Source organism: Carcharodon carcharias, chromosome 18, assembly GCF_017639515.1.
Source record: "Carcharodon carcharias isolate sCarCar2 chromosome 18, sCarCar2.pri, whole genome shotgun sequence".
NCBI classification, from domain to species: Eukaryota; Metazoa; Chordata; class Chondrichthyes; order Lamniformes; family Lamnidae; genus Carcharodon; species Carcharodon carcharias.
In genome coordinates, this window is record NC_054484.1 from 12,750,368 (window position 1) to 12,773,923 (window position 23,556).

Below are 23,556 nucleotides of genomic sequence, written 5' to 3' on the forward strand. Positions count from 1 at the left end.
CGCTGATGATGATTGCCACCCCTTGGAAGACCTAGGCCTTTGTTAAAGATGCTACATTAACGCAACCTTTGGTCCAGTCTCTGTTTCTGAATCACCTTTTGTAACAAAGGAATCCCAGTTGAGTCATTGTCCTACTTATCCGCCTGTCTGCATGACCCTGTGCTGTTTACACTGAAAGACTAAGCGCGAAGCCACACGTACAAACTTTCCCTCCTTGGAAGGTGGCTCACACGGAAATTACAATCCCCCACCCTCATGCCAGCGTATCACAATTTATATTTTACTCATTTATGGGATGTGGGGGCCACTTGCAAGGGCAGCATTTATTGTCTATCCCCGGTTGTCATTGAATACAACTGAGTGGCTTCTTCGACCTTTTCAAAGGTCCGTTAAGAGGGAACCACATTGCTGTGGGTCTGGAATCACATGCAGGCCAGACCAGGTAAGGACAACAGATTTCCTTCCCTAAAGGTTGTTAGTGAACCAGATGGGTTTTTACAACAACCTGGTAGTTTCTGCTGGAATGGCTACAGAACGTGTCTGTTAAAGAAGTCTTCATTTTCTTTTGTATGTTAACAGTAAGTCTTTATTAACTATTTGTAACTATGTACATATACACAGTAAAGGGTACAGGCAAGGAGCTATCTCCATGTTTAGATCTTAACCTGTCTCTGCTCAACACTGCACTGACCCTGGGTCTGGGTCATGTGTCTCCTTACATCATTGTGTGGGTAGTACTGTACTCATTCCTACATTGACTCTGTATGTGCCAGACCCTTTTACTACAGTTTCATGGTTGCCTTTACTAATAGAGTACTAACTTTAATTTAATTTAAACTCCTCCACTGCCATGGCAGGATTTGAACTCATGGATTATTAATTCAGGCCTCTGGATTACTACCAATAATGGAACCATTATGCTATCATATCTCTAAATCTGAACCATGCAATTTAAGTTTATTCTCTCAAAAAAGGTGTTCACATATGAATAAAGTTCATTGGAGGAGGGGCTATCACCTCATTTAGATTTACAGTGAAATTTCTCCTTTAAAAGTTATGGACACTAGAATTCTAATAGAGGGCTTTCAAGACAGCTATGCATGCTGGGATAGCTTTGTCTCCATTGCTCTAAGGGGAATGCTCACAAATGTCACAATTACTCAGGTGGAAATAAAAACAAAAAAAGAGATAACTGGAAAGAAAGATATATCTGTACCCTATTTGATGGAAAGACTTTCTAGTTTCCAGCAGTAGCCTTCTTTATGTTGGAGGTATATAGAGTGCAAAGCCTCAGCTATACCACTGATGCCTAGAAGTTGCCTGATACCGGCACCTCTCAATAAGCCAGCTTTGTCCATCTGGCTGTGTGTCTCTGTAATACTGAATCCCTGTAGACTTAATGCCCCTATTGTAGGTATATTAGACAATAAAGCAGTGGGAAAAGATCATTGAGCTGGTTAGGCCCCACTGTTATAGGCCACAGACAACTGAATCTGCCTGTCTATAATAGTGTCAGTTGTTGTGCATGGAAGGTAAAGGACTGGGTCGTAACATTGCTGGTGTGTTGATGCAGTAATTATGTTATTCTTGAATGTATTGGACATTTTGGACCCAATTCTTGCGTGCATATTAGCTTGACATCTTCCAAAACCCTTCAGCTCAAAATGTTACTGCACCATGGCATAGTAAAAATGCAAGCTGATAAAAACACAATTAGGACAATAGGGCACTTGACACCTTGGTGAATGGTGGGACCAACAGTCTATCTCATTAACCAATAAGATTTAAAGATAGAGAACAAGACGGAAGAATAAAGGAGAAGGAGGATGAATCAGTGATGAACCAGGTGCTGAAAGGGAAATGGAGAGGAAAAGAAAGATTGAATTCAGAGAGAAAAAAGAAAGGAAAAGTTAGAACAAATATTAAAAACATAACTTTTTAATATTCCCTAAAACTTTACTACCTGCATGAATGAGACTGAGCAGTTTAAATTATTTTATTTCTGTGTGAGACGTTAATTGGAGTTCCAATAGCGATTATCATACGCTCTTAATTATAAGCCTTAACTTTCTGTGGTGAGTTTAATGGGATAACAATTATCCCATTAAAATCCAGCAAGTTGTTAAAAATAATTAGGAAGAGAAAGGCGAGGTACCACTCGTACGAAGCAAAGAATGGAGAAACATCAACTGATCAGTCAGTTCTGGAGATTCGTAACTGAACTGTGCATCTCTTAATCCTCTGAATTAGCTGGAAGATTTTCTTATTAACATGCCATTATTTTTCCAGCAAGATTTGACTTTTTATTACTGTTCTAATAAAGAATAGCAGATGTAATTCCTGGGATGGCAGGATTGTGTATGAGGAGAGATTGGGCTGACTAGGCTTGTAATCACTGGAGTTCAGAAGAAGGAGAGGGGATCTCATTGAAGCATCTAAAATTCTGACAGGGATGGACAGACTGGATGCAGGGATGATATTTCCTCTGGCTGCAGGGGGGTCAAGAACAAGGGGTCACAGTCTCAGGATACGGGATAGCCATTTAGGACTGAGATGAGGAGAAATTTATTCATTCAGAGGGTGGTGAACCTGTGGGATTCTCTACCACAGAAGACTGTGGAGGCCAAGTCATTGAATATATTTAAGAAGAAAATAGATAGATTACTGGACTCGAAAAGAGGCAAGGGCTATAGGGAGCACAGGGTTGAGATAGGAGATCAGCCATGATCATATTGAATGGCAGGGCAGGCTCGGGGAGCTGGCTGACCTACCCCTGCTTCTATTTTCTATGTTTCTGTAGGCAGGATCATCCGGTCGGCGAGTGGGGGTGGGGCCCGCTCGTCAATGTGTTAAGTGACGTGGGATGGCGTCGGGTGAAACTCCCAACGTCACCCCACGTCATTTCCATTTTCAGGTCGGTGGGAGCGCAGTCGAGTCAGCTGTGCGCCCACCGACCTGTCAATGGCCTAATGAGGCCATCGGAAAAATAATTAACATCATTAATGGACCTGCCCATCCAAGCTTCGGGTTGGCGTGCAGGCCGGGAACCCTGGCGGGCTTCAGAAAAAGCATGAACCCTCATCCACGGGCGGGATGAGGCTTCATGAGGGTATTTAAATTTTTAATAAAAGTTTCAATAAAAGTGATGGACATGTCCCAACTCATGTGACAGTATCACATGAGGGTACATGTCAGGGAAAGCTTTCTATCGTTTGTTTAACGATTTTTAATTTGGAGCCGATCTCCCTGAGGCAGCGCTTAGCCTCAGGGAGATCAGTGCGCTCTATTGCATGCGTGAAGGAGCGCACTCTCGCTGAGGGAATCCCCCCATTGCCTGCACAGGGACTGCACAGCACTCCCTGGCAGACGTCATGCTGGTGGGGCCTTAATTGGCCCACCCATGTAAAATGCGCACCCGCATGCGCCTGGTCCTGCACCCCGCACCCCGCACCTCCCCCTGCAACCGCAGTGGGGGAGATGATAGGGGGAGAATTTTTCCCTATGTTCCTAATGCCCAATAACACTGCCTTGAGAATGTCCAAGGATTCATACGTAGGTAATCTGTTGCTAACATTGAGCGCAAGAAAAGACCAGGGAAATGGCTCACCATCCAGACCTTGCAACTTTTATGGAGTTTATTAACATGTTACTATAAAAGATGCAAGCACATGGAGACATATCTGAGAGAGATAGGTTCTTGATTGGTAAGGGGATCAAAGGTTACGGGGAGAAGGCGGGAGGATGGGGTTTGAGAAACTTATCAGCCATGATTGAATGGCAGAGCAGACTCGATGGGCCGAATGGCCTAATTTCTGCTCCCATGCCTTATGGTCTTATATTGTCTAAAGGAATCAGAGAGAGCTTTCTCCCCCGAATTGGCCTGGGCTTTTAACCTGATTTTCCTGCTGCCCCAGGAATGCATTGGGGGCAGGGAGAAAAGTTAGACTCACAGACGTTTACGAAGGAGGCCATTCGGTCCATCGTGTTCCCGCAAAGTCAACAAAGACCTGGCTACACTGATCCCGCTATGCTGCACACATGCGCGGTCAGACCGTAGTCTGGTAGACACCATGCAGGCCTTGTATTGTGTTGAAAGCTGCTCCATGTGGGACAGCTGCACAAAGAACTCTAAAGAAAATGCGCATTTAAAAAAAAAACTCGTTGTGTGCAGCAACATTTTACAGGCAGCACTGGCGGCCAGTGTACTGTATCCATTGTGATGCACAAGGCATCTCGGTTGTGTGCAACAGGCTGGATGGATCGGATGGACCTTTGCCACCTGCCATTGCTGTTATGTACTAATATATTCAAGTATACATGCAGACCAGGAGTCAGATGTGCATATACATAAACAAACAGACAAAGCACGCAGACACGCTACATTGTGGTAGGAAGAGTGAAGGTTTCGGAAATCCTTGGGACACCACAATAGTGATATTTGAGGTTGCCAGTCTTGTTCTGATCCAAAACTCAACAGCTGAGGCTACTAGGGTTACCAACCCTCCAGGATTGCCCTGGAGTCTCCAGAAATTGTGGATTAATTTCCCGGACACCACTGTAGCCAAATCCAGGCAGAAAAATCATAAGGGCATTAAGAAAAAATTGTGCCTTTCTTTCACTTCTCTTGAGCGCTTTATTAATTATATTAGCGGTTTGTCTGGACAGGATAGTTGGAAACAGGATGATGATGCCTCCAGAGACAAGCCCAGCCAGAGTTGGTAACTTGAGGCTTGAGGTGGAGCAAGTATGAGATTGTGGGTTCAATTCTACAGTCATCCTCACAGCTGGTCAATATTCCTTTACTCATTTTAAACCCCTTCATGCCCAAAATTGCCCCACAAAACCTCAAGATACAGAAGTGGGAAAAACAAACTCTATTTAAAAACAACAGGCTTTTATTTAAAAAGAGAAACTGACTTCTATTTAAAAAACAGACCTGCTATTTAAAAAGACTTGTGGTACTTGGTTTACATTTGGGTTCCAGACTTTATAAGTGTGAAGACTCAGCCAAGTGTCAAAAACACGAGTCGTAGCCAAGTTTTCAGTGGACACAGAGGCTATTTTGGGCCTTCTTTTGCAATGTCACAAACCATTGCATTTATTCAGCTTGGTGTAAAATATTTCAATAGCTGAAGTCATGAGACAAGGGTGTGTAGTATATTTATAAAAATCAAGGTAATTGTTCAGGAATGGGGGATACAAACTCAAACTGAGGATGAATAGGTAAATCCGGGGTTGGGGAATAAGAATGCAAGAGAGAGATCAAACAGAGGCCTGTTGAATTAGACCTCGCCACCTACTGGCTCCAGCCCAAGTCGTTAGGGCAGTTATGTTAAGCACTGTATCCAAAGGCAACTTTTAGGAGTTCCTGACAAGGCCTTGGTTTTATTGCATAAATGCTAACTTTAGAACAGGAGTGGACCATTCAGCCCCTCAAGCCAGTTCTGCCATTCAATTAGATCATAGTGGATCTGCACCTTTAGTCTATCTGCCCACCTTGGTTTCATGCCCCCTAATATCCTTGCCTAACAAAAATCTATTATTCCCCATTTTGAAATTTTTAATCAACCTTCCCAACCTTAATAGTGGTTTTGGGAAGGGAGTTCCAGGATTTCCATTAGCATCTGTGTGAAGGAGTGCTTCCAAACGCCACCCTTGAGCTGCCTAAAGCTCTAATTTTAAGGTTATGCTCCACCATGGAGCCCCCTCACGCCGTCCAATCAGAGGAAATAGTTTCTCTCATATCGACCCTATCAAATGCTTTTATCATCTTCAACAGCTCAATTAGATTACACCTTAATCTTCCATATTTAAGAGAATACCTTGTGAGAATCTGAAATTCTGCCCCCAGAAAGGCTGTGGGTACTGGGGACAATGGGAACTTTCAAGACTGAGATTGATTTTGTCAGGCGAAGGGTGTCAAGCGAGGTGGAGCTAAGGTGGATTATTGTGGTTGAGATACAGATCAGCCATGAATTAATTGAATAGCGGAGAGGGATCGAGGAGCTGAATGGCCTCCTCCTGTTCCTAATATTCCAGTTCCCCTCTCAGCCCAGGGTCACTGAGGCTGATTGTTGCACCCCTACTGCCGTACTAAACATGGGGAATTGGGTCTTTTAGGCTTGACACAATACTGTCACTCACTAAAGTCTCGAATTGAACTCCTAGGGTAGTAGCTGTCGAAGTTCTGCACATCAAAGCCAATCACATCTGACCTCTTCTCCCTTTTCTTTCCCTGCAGGAACTGTTGGCTGCTGAACGATTGCTGGCTGTAGCTTTGCTTACTGTCTCTCAAGGCAACAGGCTGCTGGTGAGTGCTCTCAATACACAAAAAAAAATACTGAAAATGATTCATTTTTCTTCCCAGAATATGGTGAAAGGGAAAGCCACCCTTGCATGTGAATATTTAGAAAAGCATTTTATCTCCAAAACTTACCCCAGCATAGATTGTGCAAAAGGAAATGCCAATATTGATTCTGCAGCGATGGAAGGGCCAGGTATTTTGCTTTCGATCATTTGATGGTCTCTCTGTTCAGGGTTGCCACCTTATATCAAGTCCAGGACTGGACAGGTGATGACAGAAGTGAGCTGGGGCATCTGTGGGAGCAGCAAGAGGAACTGGCTAAGCCTACCCTGGCAGTAGCATTCACATCCTGACATGCTGCACCCGGAGTACCGTGTGCAGTTTTCGTCCCCATATTTAAGAAAGGGTATACTGGCATTGGAGGCACTTCAAAAGAGATTCATTAAGCTGATTCCTGGGATGAAGGGGTTGACTTATCAAGAACAGCTTAAACAGGTTAGGCCTTTATTCATCAGAGTTTAGAAGAATGAGGGATCTTATTGAAACGTAGAAGATTCTGAGGGGTATGACAGGGTAGATGTTGCAAAGATGTTTCCACTAGTGGGGGGAGTCTTGAACTAGGGGACATAGTTACAGAATAAGGTGACACTCATTTAAAACTGAAATTTCTCAAAGGGTCGGGAATGTCTGGAATTCTCTACCCCAGAGAGTTGTGGAGGCTAGATCACTGAAGGTACTTAAAGAGGAAGTAGATAGATTTTTAAAATATCGGGGAGTTGAGGGCTATGCTGAGCTGTCACGAAAGAGGATTTGAGGCCTGGGCAGATCAGCCATAATCTTATTGAATGACAGGGCAGGCTCGAGGGGCCGAATGGCCTACTCCTATTTCTTATGTTCTTATAAATGGCCATTAAAGTCTGAATCTCAAGGCTTGCTTTGCTAGTGGTCAACCAGGGTCCTGTAGAAACTGAAGATCTGATAGGTCCACCTCACCAGGGTAAGCGGAACAAATGGACTTTATCAGATGGCTGTAGGTCGAAATTGTATTGTACAACATATTCAACAAACACCATTTCAACAGAACCATTAACCAGAAAACTCAAATTTTAAAAAACTGAGCGAAGAATGTAATGTAGGACACAATTTCTGCCCTTCTCCCAAAAATGCTATGAGTTCATTTATTTCCAGCTGAGAGGAGAGGTAAGGTCTCTGTTTAGCTTTTCATCCAAGATATAGCACCTCCAACAGTGCAGCACTCCCTTAGTACTGCTCTGGGAGTGCCAGCCTAGGTGATTTGCTCAAGTCCCTAGAGTGGGACTTGCATCCATAACCTTCTCACTTAGAAGCAAGTTATTACCCACAGAGCCATGGTTAATACCTAATACGGGAGAACCTGGGAGTGTTTGATAGGAGAGTGTAGCTGTATTCTAACCCGAGCTGTACCTGTCCTGGGATTGTTTGATGGGGACAGTGTAGAGGGAGCTTTACTCTGTATCTAACCCCGTGCTGTACCTGTCCTGTGAGTGTTTGATGGGGACGGTGTAGAGGGAGATTTACTCTGTATCTAACCACGTGCTGTACCTGTCCTGGGAGTGTTTGATGGGGACAGTGTAGAGGGAGCTTTACTCTGTATCTAACCCCAAACTGTACCTGTCCTGGGATTGTTTGATGGGGACAGTGTAGAGGGAGCTTTACTCTGTATCTAACCACGTGCTGTACCTGTCCTGGGAGTGTTTGATGGGGACAGTGTAGAGGGAGCTTTACTCTGTATCTAACCTGTGCTGTACCTGCCCTGGGAGTGCTTGATGGAGACGGTGTAGAGGGAGCTTTACTCTGTATCTAACCCCATGCTGTACCTGCCCTGGGAGTGTTTGATGGGACAGTGTAGAGAGAGCTTTACTCTGTATTCTAACCCATGCTGTACCTGTCCTGGGAGTGTTTGATGGGGACAGTGTAGAGGGAGCTTTACTCTGAATCTAACCCGTGCTATACCTGTCCTGGGAGTGTTTGATGGGGACAGTGTAGAGGGAGCTTTACTCTGTATCTAACCCCGTGCTGTACCTGTCCTGGGCGTGTTTGATGGGGACGGTGTAGAGGCAGCTTTACTCTGTATCTAACCCCGTGCTGTACCTGTCCTGGGAGTGTTTGATGGGGACGGTGTAGAGGGAGCTTTACTCTGTATCTAACCCCATGCTGTACCTGCCCTGGGAGTGTTTGATGGGACAGTGTAGAGAGAGCTTTACTCTGTATTCTAACCCATGCTGTACCTGTCCTGGGAGTGTTTGATGGGGACAGTGTAGAGGGAGCTTTACTCTGTATCTAACCCCGTGCTGTACCTGTCCTGGGAGTGTTTGATGGGGACGGTGTAGAGGGAGCTTTACTCTGTATCTAACCCCGTGCTGTACCTGTCCTGGGAGTGTTTGATGGGGACAGTGTAGAGGGAGCTTTACTCTGTATCTAACCCCGTGCTGTACCTGCCCTGGGAATGTTTGATGGGGACAGTGTAGAGAGAGCTTTACTCTGTATCTAACCCCGTGCTGTACCTGTCCTGGGAGTGTTTGATGGGACTGTGTAGAGAGAGCTTTACTCTGTATCTAACCCCATGCTGTACCTGCCCTGAGAATGTTTGATGGGACAGTGTAGAGGGAGCTTTACTCTGTATCTAAATCGTTCTGTACCTGTCCTGGGAATGTTTGATGGGACAGTGTAGATGGATCTTTACTTTGTACCTAACCCCATGCTGTACCTGCCCTGGAAGTGTTTGATAGGACAGTGTAGCTGTATTCTAACCCGTGCTGTATCTGCCCTGGGAGCGCTTGATGGGGACAGTGTAGAGGGAGCTTTATTCTGTATCTAACCCCGTGCTGTACCTGGTAAGGTACCCTTTTGGATAGGTCCATAAACACCTTTGGACGAGATAAGGTGCCCTTTGGGAGAGGTCAAGTGCCGTATGGATTGTTCAAAGTAGACATGAATGTGTGTAAAAAGTGGATAAACTCATTGGAGCTGTCATGCTCATTGGAACTGTCAAATGTCAAAGGAACTATCAAATTATCAAGGCATTTAATTTTTTTTTCTTCTTACATGGGATGTGGGTATCGCTGGCTGGGCCAACATTTATTGCCCATGCCTAATTGTCCTTGAGAAGGTGGTGGTGAGTTGCCTTCTTGAACTGCAGCAGTCCCTGTGATGTAGGAACACTCACAGTTTTGATGGGAAGGAAGTTCCAAGATTTTGACTCAGCAACAGTGAAGGAATGGCGATATATTTCCAAGTCAGGGTAGTAAGTGGCTTGGAGGGGAATTTGCAAGTGGTGGTGTTCCCATTCATCTACTGCCCTTGTCCTTCTAGGCGGAAGTGGCCGTGGGTTTGAAAAGTGCTGTCTAAAGAGCCTTGGTGGGTTGTTGCAGTGCATCTTTTATATGGTACACACTGCTGCCACTGTGCGTCAGTGGTGGAGGGAGTAGATGTAGAAGGTGGTGGATGGGATGCCAATCAAGTGGGCTGTTTTGTCCTGAATGGCGTCAAGCTTCTTGAGTGTTGTTGGAGGTGCACTCATCAAGGCAAGTGGAGGGTATTCCTGACTTATGCCTTGTAAATGGTGGACAGGCTTTGGGAGTCAGGAGGTGTGTTACTCGAAACAGCATTCCTAGCATCTGATCTTCTCTTGTAGCCACAGCATTTATATGTCTGGTCCTGTTCAGTTTCTGATCAATGGTAACCCCCTGGATATTGACAGTGGGGGATTAAGCAATGGTAATGCCATTGAATGTCAAGGGGAGATGTTTGGATTCTGTCTTGTTGGAGATGGTCATTGCCTGGCACTTGTGCAGTACAAGTGTTACTTGCCACTTGTCAGCCAAGCCTGGATATTGTCCAGGTCTTGCTGCATTTGGATATGGGCTGCTTCAGTATCTGATGAGCTGCGAATGGTGAGGAACATTACTAGGTATGGCTCCAACTAGTGGAGAGTTTTCTCCTGATTCCCATTGACTCGTATTGTTAGGGCTCCTTGATGTCATACTTGATCAAATGCTGCCTTGATGTCAAGGGTAGTTACTCCTGCCTCACCTGTGGGTCTACGAATACAAATGTTTGTTTTTATAAGGGATTAAGCACTTGAAGGAATGGAAATGTAGTGAATGTGTTTTTATGAATTTGAGTGTTTTTAAACTAGTGAAATCATCAATAGATACTTAGAACTTTATTTTATTTCATCAAGGGTCCTGAGGTGGATGCTGGGTGAGTTGGCATTAAGGGTTAAGGAGAAATTACAATCACTGAGGAATCTGTACTGAGCAAACTGATGGAGCTGCGGGCTGACAAGTCTCCAGGTCTAGATAGACTAAGTCCTATAGTCTTAAAAGGGGTGGCTAATGAGGTAGTAGATGTGTTGGAGTTAATTTTCCAAAATTCGCTAGATTCTGGAAAGGTTCCATCAGGCTGAAAATAGCAAATATAACCCCTCTATTCAAGAAGGGAACGAGACAGAAAACAGGAAACTGCAGGCCAGTTAGCTTGACGTCTGTCGTGGGGAAGGTATTAGGGTTAATCATTAAGGAGGTTCTAGCCAGGCTCTTAGAAAAGCTCAAGGTAATCAGGGAGAGTTAGCATGGCTTTGTGAAAGGGAAACCATGTTTAACCAATTTATTAGAGTTCTTTGAAGGAGTAACATGTAGGGTGGATAGAGGGGAACCTGTAGACGTACTATACTTAGATTTCCAGAAAGTATTTGATAAGGTGACATATCAAAGGTTATTGCGAAAAATAAAAGCTCATGATGTAGGGGGTAACATATTAGCCTGGATAGAAGATTGACTGGCTGGCAGAAAGCAAGGTAATCAAGGAGAGACTTTGTGAAAGGGAAATTATGTTTAACCAATTCACTGGAGTCTTTTGAAGGAGTGAAATGCGCATTGGATAAAGGGGAGCCTGTAGACATAATGTGCTTGGATTTCCAGAAGGCATTTGATAAGGTGCCACATCAAAGGTTATTACAGAAATAAAAGCTCATGATGTAGGGGGTAACACATTAGCCTGGATAGAAGATTGGCTGGCTGGCAGAAAGCAGAGGGGAGAATATTCTCCCTGTTGGGTGGGCCGGTCGGGAGCGGGCCTGGAGCTGATCGCCACCTTCATTCGGCTCCGAGATACCATTTTACGTGACACATGGTCGGCAGTGCTCAGCGCTACCTGTGTGGGTCGGAGGGGAAGAGGGAGAGTCGGAGCCTGCGCTCGAAAGAGTGAAGAAATCTCCAGCAGCTCCGCGCCTCATATTGAAATATTTAAGTAAAGAAAGGTAAAAATTACTTAGTCACATCCCCTCATGTGACAGTGTCACATCAGCTGGCACATGTTTATGAAACGTGAATAAATTATTTATAGATTTTATTAACATAGAAACTAGGAGCAGGAGTAGGCCATTCAGCCCCTCGAGCCTGCTCTACCATTCATTATCATCATGTTTGATAATCCAACTCAATAGCCTGCTCCCACTTTCTCCCCATATCCTTTGAGCACTTTCGCCCCAAGAGCTATATCTAACTCCTTCTTGAAAACTTACAATGTTTTGGCCTCAACTACTTTCTGTGGTAGTGAATCCCACAGGCTCACCACTCTCTGGGTGAAGAAATTTCTCCTCATCTCAGTCCTAAATGGTCTACCCTGTATCCTCAGACTGTGACCCCACCATCGGGAACATCCTTCCTGCATCTACCCTGTCTAGTCCTGTTAGAATTTGATAGGTTTCTATGAGATCCCCCCTCATTCTTCTGAACTCCAGTGAATATAATCCTAATTGACTCAATCTCTCCTCATATGTCAGTCCTGCCATCCCAGGAATCAGTCTGGTAAACCTTCGCTGAATTCCCTCTATAGCAAGAACATCCTTCCTCAGATAAGGAGACCAAAACTGCACACAATATTCCACACGTGGTCTCACCAAGGCCCTGTATAATTGCAGCAAGACATCCCTGCTCCTGAACTCGAATCCTTTGGCTATGAAGGCCAACATATCATTTGCCTTCTTTACCGCCTGCTGCACCTGCATGCTTACCTTCAGTGACTGGTGTACGAGGACACCCAGGTCATGTTGCACATTCCCCTTTCTCAATTTATAGCCATTCAGATAATAATCGCCTTCCTGTTTTTGTTACCAAAATGGATAACCTCACATTTCTCCACATTATACTGCATCTGCCATGCATTTGCCCACTCACTCAGCTTGTCCAAATCACACTGAAGCATCTCTGCATCCTCCTCACAGCTCACCCTCCCAATCAGCTTTGTGTCATCTGCAAACTTGGAGATATTACATTTAATTCCTTCATCTAAATCATTAATATATATTGTGAATAGCTGTGGGCCAGCACCGATCCCTGCAGTAACCCACTAGTCACTGCCTGCCATTCGGAAAAAGACCTGTTTATTCCTAATCTTTGTTTCCTGTCTTCAGGAAACCTTATCCCGCCCGTGGATGAGGTTTCCTGAAAAATGCGAAGGCCACTTGGGCTCTTAGCCTGCCCGCCAAACTTAAGATTGGACGGACAGCGTTAATAATTAGTTTAATTGGCTTTTTAATGGCCTTAACAGGCCTTTGACAGTTCGGCAGACGCACAGCCGCCTCCAGTGTGCGTCCGCCGAATGAAAGATCTGAAAGACACACGGTGACTCCAGGAAGCACACCTGATGTCACCACACGCCGACAGGAAAATTCTCCCCAGAGAGTATGCATAAATGGGTCTTTTCCTGATTGGCAGGATGTGACTAGTGGAGTCCCGCAGGGGTCTGTGCTGGGACCTCAAAATTTTACAATTTACATCAATGACTTAGTTGAGGGGAGCAATAGCATGGTAGCTAAATTTGCAGATCACACAAAGATAGGTGGGAAAGTATGTTGTGGAGAGGACATAAGGAGGTTGCAGATGATTATAGATAGGTTGAGTGAGTGGTCAAAGATCTGGCAAATGGAGTTTAATGTGGGAAAATGTGAAGTTGTTCACTTTGGCAGGAAGAACATAAAAGCAGAGTATTACTTAAATGGAGAATGGCTGCAAAATTCTGAGGAGCAGAGGGATCTAAGTGTTCTATTACGAGTCACAAAAAGTTAGTATGCAGATACAGCAAGCAATTAAGAAGGCTAATGGAATTCTATCTCTTATTACAAGAGGAATTGAACATAAAAGTAAGGATGTTATGCTTCAGTTATACATTGGTGAGACCACACCTCGAATACCATATGTAGTTTTGGTCTCCTTGTTTAAGGAAGGATGTAAATGAGTTGGAGGTGGTTCAGAGGAGGTTTACTAGATTGATACCTGGAATGAGTGGGTTGTCTTATGAGGAAAGGTTGGACAGACTGGGCATGTTTCCACTGGAATTTAGAAGAGAGAGAGGTGATTTGATTGAAGTATATAAGATCCTGAACGATCTTGACAAGGTGGACATGGAAAAGATGTTTCCTTTTGTGGGTGATTCCAGAACTAGGGGGCACTGTTTTAAAATTAGGGGTCACCCTTTTAGGACAGAGATGAGGACAAAGTTTTTTCTCTTAGAGGGTTGAACGACTTTGGAACTCTCTGTCTCAGAAGGTGTTGGAGGCGGGGTCATTGAATATTTTTAAGGCAGAGGTAGATAGATTCTTAGGCAAGGGAATCAAAGGTTATTGGGGGTAGATGGGAATGTGGAAGTCAAAACACAAGTGGATCAGCCATGATCTTATTGAATGATGAAGCAGGCTTGAGGGGTTGAATGGCCTACTCCTGTTCTTATTTCTTATGTTCTTATATTCTAAGGGCAAAGGGTAGTGAATGGGGCAGGAGGGAGTGGGTTGGTGTAATATTTTGCACATTGTTGTGCTAACACAATATTTACAGTCTGCTGATGGAAGGAAAATATTAACTTCTTTGGAACATCTCTTACTGTCTGCTTAGCATATCACACAGTTAGAATTAACTCCTTATACTACATCTCTCCCAAATCTCTTATTCTCTCTGTTATACTACAACCTCCGAAGTCTCTAATTTTCCCCATTATATTATGCACCCCTCCCTCCCAAAGTCTCTGACTTCAATTTCTTTTTTATAGAGTCAACCATTAAGGCGGTTTCACTAGTCTACCCAAATAGGTCCTCAGCTCCTTTGGAGGAGATTGGAGATTTGAATCCTGTTCACCAGTCTTGCAGTCATCTGGATCGGTAGGTGAATGCAGCATCTTTGTTCTGTGCGATCTGGTAGATGACTGCTTCAGCTGTGTAGAAGGTTGGTTCTTTGTGACAACAAGTGCACGTCGGTTCCGTCTCACTGTACCATTATCTGTTTGGATGAGGTAGGACCGTGCATGTGGTGTTTGTTTAACCACTTGTCCATAGTGAGCTTGGCGTCAGATCCAAACTGGCTCTCCTGGAGGAAGGTCTGGCAGGTTGCATACTTTGTGACGTATGTCATTGTTCCACATCTGACTGGAAAGATATTTGTCCTCCTTCTCTCTCGCTTTGTCCAAGTCATCAGCTTGTACATGAGTGTGTGTGGGACAGCAGGGCGTTGAGTCCTCTACCTTCTTCCCATGAGGAGTTCACATGGTGCTAGGCCATTTTGGAGTGGAGTTGAATGATAGCTCAGGCGTGCGAGTTGGATTTCATTGTCTTTCTGCAGCAATGCTTTTACTGTACGCACTCCTCTTTCAACTTCATCATTGGCTTGAGCGTATCTCGGTGAACCGGCAGTACGGACAAATACATACGATGCCGCGAATTCTTTGAAGTATTCATAGGCAAACTGCGGCCCATTGTTCAAGATGGCAAGATCTGGGATTCCCTGCGTTTCAAGAATCTTCAATGTTATAAGCACTGCTTCAGAAGTGTGACTTCTACCCATCTGGAGTAGGAGTCTACCATGGTCAAGAACATGTTACCTCTGTGTTTGAAGAGGTCCATTCCAAGATGTTCCATGGACTTGATGGAAAGGAAGATGCCATCTATTTTTCTCTTGTCTCCTGATGATAAATAGTACAAGTAATACAGTTTGATATTGTCTCTTCCAGTGACTTTGAGAGACCTGGTCATCAAACAGAATATCTTGCTCTGGCTCGACATCTTGTGTTGCCCAGATGTCCTTGGTACAATGGTTGCAGTATATGGAGTCACCCTTTGTGGGAGGATGGTGGCATTGTGGTAAGGGCACTGGACTAGTAATGCAGAGGCCCAGGCTAATGGCCTGGGGACATTGGTTCAAATCTCACCATGGCAGCTAGTGGAATTTAAGTTCAATTAAACAAACATATAAGTCTAGTCTCAGTCATGGTAATAGTGACCATGAAACTGTTGTCGATTGTCGGAATAACCCATCTGGTTTACTAATGTCTGTTAGGGGAAGGAAATGTGCTACCCTCAACCAGCCTGGCCTACATGTGATTCCATATCCACAGTAATGTGGTTGACTCTTAGTTGGCCTCTGAAATGGCCTAGCAAGCCACTCCTTCAAGGGCAATCAGGGCAACAAATGCTGGCCTCACCAGTGACACCCACATCCCATGAAAGAATAAAGAAAGAATGCTGTCAGAATGACCAATCATTCATCATAGATGAGTAAATCATCAATTACACTGAGCTGTCCTCTCTGTTCCTAGTACTGCCTGAGAATGGGTTTGTGTGGTATGTATGCAGGGCATCCTGTGATGCAGTTCTCTCTGACCTGAGTGCATTCTTCATCAGGTTTCTGTGAATCTCTGATTTCATGTTATTTCTGGTAGAGTTGTGGTTGTTGTTGATGCAAAGGTGTCCCTACCTGTTCAACAAGGAGTCCATCAACTTGTTCAGGTCTGGCAACTGGTATACAGGACAAAACGTCTGCTGCAGTTTGCTCTTTTCCCCAAACATACCCTGCCTTTGCATCAAACCACATACTCAATCTGAATCATTGTAATGGTGGAGGCATTTTTTCTTGTCTCCTTAGAATTTAAGAGCGTCACTAAGGGTTTGTGCTCTGTCTCTAGCTGGAAATGGAGACCAAGAGCATAATCTGCAAACTTTTCACAAGCCCATGTAGCAGCTGCTGCTTATTTTTTATCATTGCATGTCTCTGTTCAGTCTCAGTCAGTGAACAGGATGCATAGTGAACTGGCCTACACATTCCAACCATCTGTATCTGAAATAGTACACCTCCCAGTCCTGTAGAAGATTCATCTACGGTAATGATAGTGGGTATCTCTGGGTCATAGTGAGCTAAAATACCATGTGATAGCAGCATCTCTTTGATTGATTCTTCAGCTGCTTCATTAATGATCTTCCTTCCATCATAAGGTCAGAAGTGGGGATGTTCACTGATGATTGCACAATGTTCAGCACAATTCACGACTCCTCAGATACTGAAGCAGTCCAAATGCAGCAAAACCTGGACAATATCCAGGCTTGGGCTGACAAGTGGTAAGTAACAGTCACGCCACACAAGTGCCAGGCAATGACCATCTCCAACAAGAGAGAATCCAACCATCCCCCCATGACATTCAATAGCATTACATCGAAACATAGAAAATAGGAGCAGGAGTATGTCATTTGGTCCTTTGAGCCTGCTTTGCCATTCAATATGATCATGGCTGATACTCTATCTCAACACTGTGCTCCTGAGCTCTCCCCAGACCCCTTGATGCCTTTAGAGTCCAAAATCTATTTCCTTCTTAGATAGATTCAGTAACTCGGCCTCTACAGCCTTCTGTGGTAGAGAATTCCTAGGTTCACCACCCTCTGCATGAAGTTTCTCCTCATCTCAGTCCTAAATAGTCTACCCCATATCCTGAGACTGTGACCCCTTGTTTTAGACCACCTACCCAGAGGAAATGTCATCCTTGCATCCAGTCTGTCCACCCATGCCAGAATTTTATATGTTTCAATGAGATCTCCTCTCATTCTTCTAAACCCCAGTGAATACAGGCCTAGTCGGCCCAATCTCTCCTCATACAACAATCCTGCCATCCCAGGAATCAGTCTGGTGAACCTTTGCTGCACTCCCTCTATGGCAAGCATATCCTTTCTTAGTTAAGGAGACCAAAACTGCACACAACACTTGAGGTGTGGACTCCCCAAGTCCCTGTAAAGCTGCAGTGAGAATCCTTGCTCCTGTACTCAAGTCCTCTTTCGATGAAGGCCAACACAACATTTACCTTCTTAACTGCTTGATATACCTGCAGGCTTGCTTTCAGTGATTGGTGTACAAGGGCAGTTACACTTATAATTACTTACACTTACACTTTCACTTACCATCGCTGAACCCCCACTGTCGGCATCCTGGGGGTTACCATTGACCAGAAACTGAACTGGACTAGCCATATAAATACTGTGGCTACAAGAGCAGGTCAGAGGCTAGGAATTGTGCGGCTAGTAACTCACCTCCTGACTCCCCAAAGCCTGTCCACCATCTACAAGTCACAAGTCAGGAGTGTGATGGAATACTCTCCACTTGCCCGGATGAGTGCAGCTCCAACAATGCTCAAGAAGCTTGACACCGTCCAGGACAAAGCAGCCCACTTGATTGGCACCCCATCCACAAACATTCACTCTCTCCACCATCAATGCACAGTAATAACAGTGTGCGTTACCATATGCACTGCAGGGATTCACCAAGGCTCCTTAGGTAGCACCTTCCAAACCCATGACCACCACCATCTAGAAGTACAAGGGCATCAGATAGATGGGAACACCACCACCGGGAAGCTCCCCTCCAAGACACTCACTTGGAAATATATCGCTGTTCCTTCACTGTCGCTGAAACTCCCTACCTAACTGCACTGTGGGTGTACCTACACCACATGGACTGCAGCGGTTCAAAAAGACAGCTCACCACCACCTTCTCAAGGGCAATTAGGGATGGGCAATAAATGCTGACCCAGCCAGCGAAGCCCACATCCCATAAATGAATTTTAAAAAAGCTGCAGGGACAGGATTTCTGCCTTTGGGGCCCTTAATCCCAGGGAAATCCCACTGCTCGCGCCTAAGCGCTTGACTGGCATTTAACGTGGGTGGGATTTCCCCGAAGGAGGTGACGTATGTCTCCCACCGGCAGGCGAGGCCCCTGTCGTCTGGATTAAATTCCCCGCTCTGCGTGTGAGTATGACTGTTGTGTGTCTGTGTGTAGGGACGTGTGGAGTCCCAACAAAATGAGGCTCAGCTCTGATGCCATCTGCAGTCCCTGAAATTGCTGACACTCATTCCCGGGATTTTGTTTTCATATCCTTTTCATGGGATGTGGGCGTCACCAGTAAGGCCAGCACTTGTTGCCCATCCCTAATTGCCCTTGAATTAAGTGGCTTGCTAGGCTATTTCAGAGGACAGTTAAGGGCCAACCACACTGCGGTGGGTTTGAGCCTGGATTCACATGTATGCCAGCAGGTAAGGATGGCACTCAGTGAACCAGATGGTATTTTACAGTAATCAGCTCTGCTTTCATGGTCACTATTGCCAAGACCAATTTTTAATTCCAGATTTATTAATTGAAACTAATTCCAGTAGTTGCCATGGTGGGATTTGAATCCAGAGCATCAGCCTGGGTCCCTGAATTACTTAGTTTAGCACATTACCACTATATTACTGCTACAGGATCATCTCCCCAGTGGATAGCCATGAGAGGAGTGGGCATTGGGGGGCAAGCAGCAGTGTTGGGATCCTGTACCCAAAATATCACAGATTTTGGGCCATGTAGCCCCTCAACCCTCTCCCACCATTCACCTATATGCTGTTTGACCTGTATCCCACCCCATTTACCTGCATTTGCTCCATATCCCTTGATTCCCTTACCTTTATATCAAAAAAAATCTGTCTTGCAAATTTCAATTATCCCCCACCATCCCCAAACTTCTGCTGGGGAGAGAATTCCAGATTTTCACCACCCTTTGTGTGAAAAAGCGCTCTCCGGTTTCATTCTTTATCGGCCTAGCACTAATTTTAAAATTATATCTACTCGTTCTGGAATCCATTTATTATTTCTAATAGCTCAACTGGACCATCTCCCAATCACTAACCACAGTGGAATACAAGCCGAGTCTCTGCACCATGCCTTTCTACTTTGACCCTTCTAACCCAGTTACTTTTCTATGAATCTGGGCTGCGACCCCATTCAAGGTTAAAATATCCTTGCTGAGATGCAGGGCCCAGAACTGAACGCCGTATCCCAGAGGTGACCTGACCAAGGCTGGAACATAGGGCAGAATTTTGCCCTCAGATGGCGAGCGGGACCCACCGACTTGGCAGTGGGCGGACAGCCAACCCCCGCCACCGAAACGGGGCCCACCGCCATTTTGAGTGGTGCTATGCGATTCCTGTGCAGGGAGCGGGGTGGGGGGAGGGAACGTCCAGCTGTCAAAGTGTGCTCTTTCGCACAAGCCCATGAAAGAGAGCACTGCTCCCTGAGGCAAAGTCCTGTCTCAGGGAGATTCGTGAGAGGTAAGTAAAAGTCTAAAAATAGAAAAATATTAAAATTATTAACATGTCCCCCTCATGTAACAACGTCACAGGAGATGGGACATGTTAATAATAAATACTTAAAATTTATTACATATTTTAAAAAACGGACATGAACCTTCATCCCGCCAGTGGATGAAGTTTCATCAATAATCTGGAGCCCGCTGGGACTCCTGGCCTGTCCGCCAGCCTTAAGCTTGGACGGGCAGGGTCTTTAATTACTTTAGTTACCCTGTCAATGGCCTCAATTGGCCATTGACAGGTCGGCGGGCGGAGAGCTGATTTTGCTGTCCGCCCGCCTTGCTAAAAATTTAAATAGACCAGGATGACGTCGGGGATTCCTCCTGACATCATCCCGCGTCATTTTACCCTTGGTGAGCGGGTCCCACCCCCAAATCGCCGAGGGGAAAATCTTGGCCACAGCTTCCTCACTTTTGCTTCCTTATTGTGACGAGAGCCATTTTGTTCCCTATTTGTAGCTCAGGAGCGAATAAGGGAAAGAAATAATTGGGAAAAATATGAGTGGGAATTTCAACCCTTCCAGCAACGGGAGCTGTACCCAATAGCTTATCCTACTGGGGAGTCGGTGTGACAATGCGTTGGAGCCCCATCCCGGATCTGTGCTTCCTTCGGACAAAGTTCCTCACGATAAGCGCAGGAAATTAATTCCACAATGCCACAAATTTTCTCCACAGATTCAGCATCTGGGAATGGTAATAAACGCTGGCTGGGACTGATATGCATTCAGAAACAGGTGCCCCAGGATCCACTGCTTTCAAGAGATGAGAATGGAGCTGTAATACAGCAAGTGAATAGGAAGGCAAATGGAATGTTGGTGTTTATTGCAAGAGGATTGGAATATCAAGGTGGGGAAGTTTTACTGCAGCTGTGCAGGGCTTGGTGAGACCACATCTGGATTATTGTGTACAGTTTTGGTCTCCTTATTTGAAAAATGAGATAATTGTGTTGGAAGCAGTTCAGCAAAAGTTCACTTGACTCATTCCTGGGATGAGGGGCTTATCTTATGAAGAAAGGTTGAACAGGTTAGGCCTATACCCAATGGAGTTTAGAAGAATGAGAGGTGGTCTCATTGAAACGTATAAGATCCTGAGGGGATTTGATAGGGTGGATATCCGGAGGATGTTTCCACTTGTGGGAGAGACTAGAATTGGGGGACATGGTTTCAAAATAAGGGATCCACTGTTTAAGATGGAAATGAGGAGAATTTTTTTCTCCCAGAGGGCTGTTAGTCTCTGGATTTTTTTCCCTAGAAAACAGTGGAGCCTGCATCATTGAATTTACTCAAGACAGAGTTAGACAGATTTTTGATAGACAAGGGAGTCAAGTGTTTGGGGTGCAGATAGCAAAGTGACGTTGAGACCACAACTAGACCAGCCATGATCTTATAGAATGGAGGAGCAGGCTCAAGGGCCTGATGGCCTACTCCTAAGCAGGGAGGCAGTGGCATAGTGGTATTGCTGCATGAGTAGAATCCTAGGGTAATAATCTGGGGACCTGAGTTTGAATCCCACCACAGCAGATGGTGAAATTTGAATCCAATTAAAAAAAATCTGAAAAATTAAAAGCTTGATGATGACCATGAGACCATTGTTGTTAAAAACCCATCACTAAAGCCCTTTAGGGAAGGAAATCTGTTGTCCTTACCTGGCCTACATGTAACTCCAGACCCACAGCACTGTGGTTGACTCTTAAATGTCCTCTGAACAAGGGCAATAAATGTTGGCCTAGCCAATGATGCCCACATCCCATGAATGAATAAAATAAAGTCTTATGTTATTATTGTACAAAGCTCTGGTCAGACTCTGCCTGTAGTACTGTGTTTAGCTCTGGACATTGCAATTTAGGAAGGATGTATTGGCCTTAGAGGGGAATGCCGTGCAGCTCCATCAGAATGATACCAGGGTTAAAAGTGTTAAATTAGGATGACAGGCTACATAGACTGGGCTATGTATTCCCTTGAGTTTAGAAGATTAAGGTGTGATCTAATTGAGGTGTTTCCGATGATTAAAGACTTTGTCAGGGTAGATGGAGAGAAATGTTCCCTCTCGCAGGGAAATCTAAGATAATGAAGCTTAAAATTAGAGTGAGACCAGTTAGGGGTGATGTCAGGAAGCACTTCTTCACACAAAGGGGCATGGAAACCTTGAACATTCTTTCCTCCAGAAAGGTTGGGGGTCAGTTGAAAACTTCAGGGTTCAGATTGATAGATTTTTGTGAGGTAACAATATTAAGGGTTACAGAACCAGGGCAGCTGGGTGGAGTTGAGCTACAGATCAACCATGAACTAATAAAATGTGAGTGTCAGAGAAGTAGTGGGGCCATTTACAGGGAGAGAGTGTGAGAGAAGCAGCGGGGCCATTTACAGCCAGAATGCTTGTGAAAAGCAGCGGGGCCATTAACAATGAGAGAGTGAGAGGAGTGTGGCCTTTAATATTGAGAGAGTGAGAGGAGATTGAGAGACCATTAAAGAGGGTGAGAGGGAAAAGAGCATGATGAGCAGCTGATTGGTGAGTAGGATTGGTGAGCATTTCTAGTCTTTAAAGTAAAACCAAGGTCTTTATTTGTGTTTAGGTTTCAAGTCTTTTTTTCTAATTTTCTTATGGATAGCTTGTTAAGTATAAGGTCAATACCAGTGCGTATAAAAAATAATTATAATAAAGTGTGAAGGGCAAGGATACTAGAGTAATTAATTAATTATTTGAATAAAATACAATAGCGAAGGCAGGATTTGTGATGTGTTGCTGCTGCAACATGTGGGAACTGCTAGATACCAAGGTGATCCAGAGCAAACACATCTGTATCAGGTGTTTGCAACTCGAGGAACTTTGGATCCGAGTTAAAGAGCTGGAGTCCGAGCTGCAGACATTGTGCCACATCAGGGAGGGGGGAAAGTTACCTGGACACTTTGCTCCAGGAAGCAGTCACACCCCTCAGATTAGGTCATTAAAATTTGGTCTGTGATCAGGGACAGGAGGGTGTGACTACAGGTGAGGCAGGTATGGGGGCCCAGGGGGTAGCGTTCAAGGAGCCTCGGCCCCTGCAACTGTCCAACAGTTACGAGGTTCTTGCAAGCTGTGTGGACGAGAGTGGGCACTGCAGGGAGGATGAGCGAGCTGATCACGGCACCGTGGTACAGGGAGCCATTCAAGTGGGGGGAGGAAATAGAAATGTAGCAGCAGTGGGGTTCAGCATAAATAGGGGAATAGATACTGTTCTTTGCAGCTGTGAGCCTGAGTCCTGAAGGCTGTGTTGCCTGCCCGATGCCAGGGTTAAGGACGTCTCCTCAGGGCTGGAGAGGAACCTGGAGTGGAAGGGGAGATATCCAGTTGTCATCATCCATGTTGGTTGCAACAACACAGATAGGACTTGAAAGGAGGTTCTGCTGAAAGAATTTAAACAGTTAGGAGCTAAATTAAAAAGCAGAACCTGCAAGGTAATAATCTCCGGATTACCACCTGAGCCAAGGGCAAACTGGCATAGTGTAAATAAAGTCAAGGAGTTAAATGCGTGGCTCAAAGATTGGTGTGAGAGGAATAGGTTTCAGTTCATGAGACACTGGCATCAGTACTGCTGTAGAAGGGAGCTGTTCTGGTGGGAATCAGTGTCCTGGTGAACTGAATAGCTAGGGCTGTAGAGAGGGCTTTAACCTAGGATAGAGAGGGGGAGGGTTCTGAGGGGGCATACAAAGTGAAAGGACATGGCAGCCTAACAGGGCAGCTATTTAGGTAATGATACCCAGAGTATGACAGGAAGGGACAGAGTGTACAAACATAAAAAAGCAGCA

General features: G+C 45.0%; 1 long non-coding RNA gene across 2 annotated transcripts in view; it reads left to right on the forward strand.

Annotated features, from left to right (window-relative positions):
• The window catches only part of LOC121290319, a 424,761-nt gene that overhangs the window by 290,735 nt on the left and 110,470 nt on the right, over window positions 1–23,556 (forward strand). For both annotated transcript variants that reach the window (XR_005945767.1, XR_005945768.1), the window contains one exon: window positions 6,242–6,310. This is a non-coding gene — a long non-coding RNA (uncharacterized LOC121290319). The remainder of the gene's footprint in view (window positions 1–6,241; window positions 6,311–23,556) is intronic.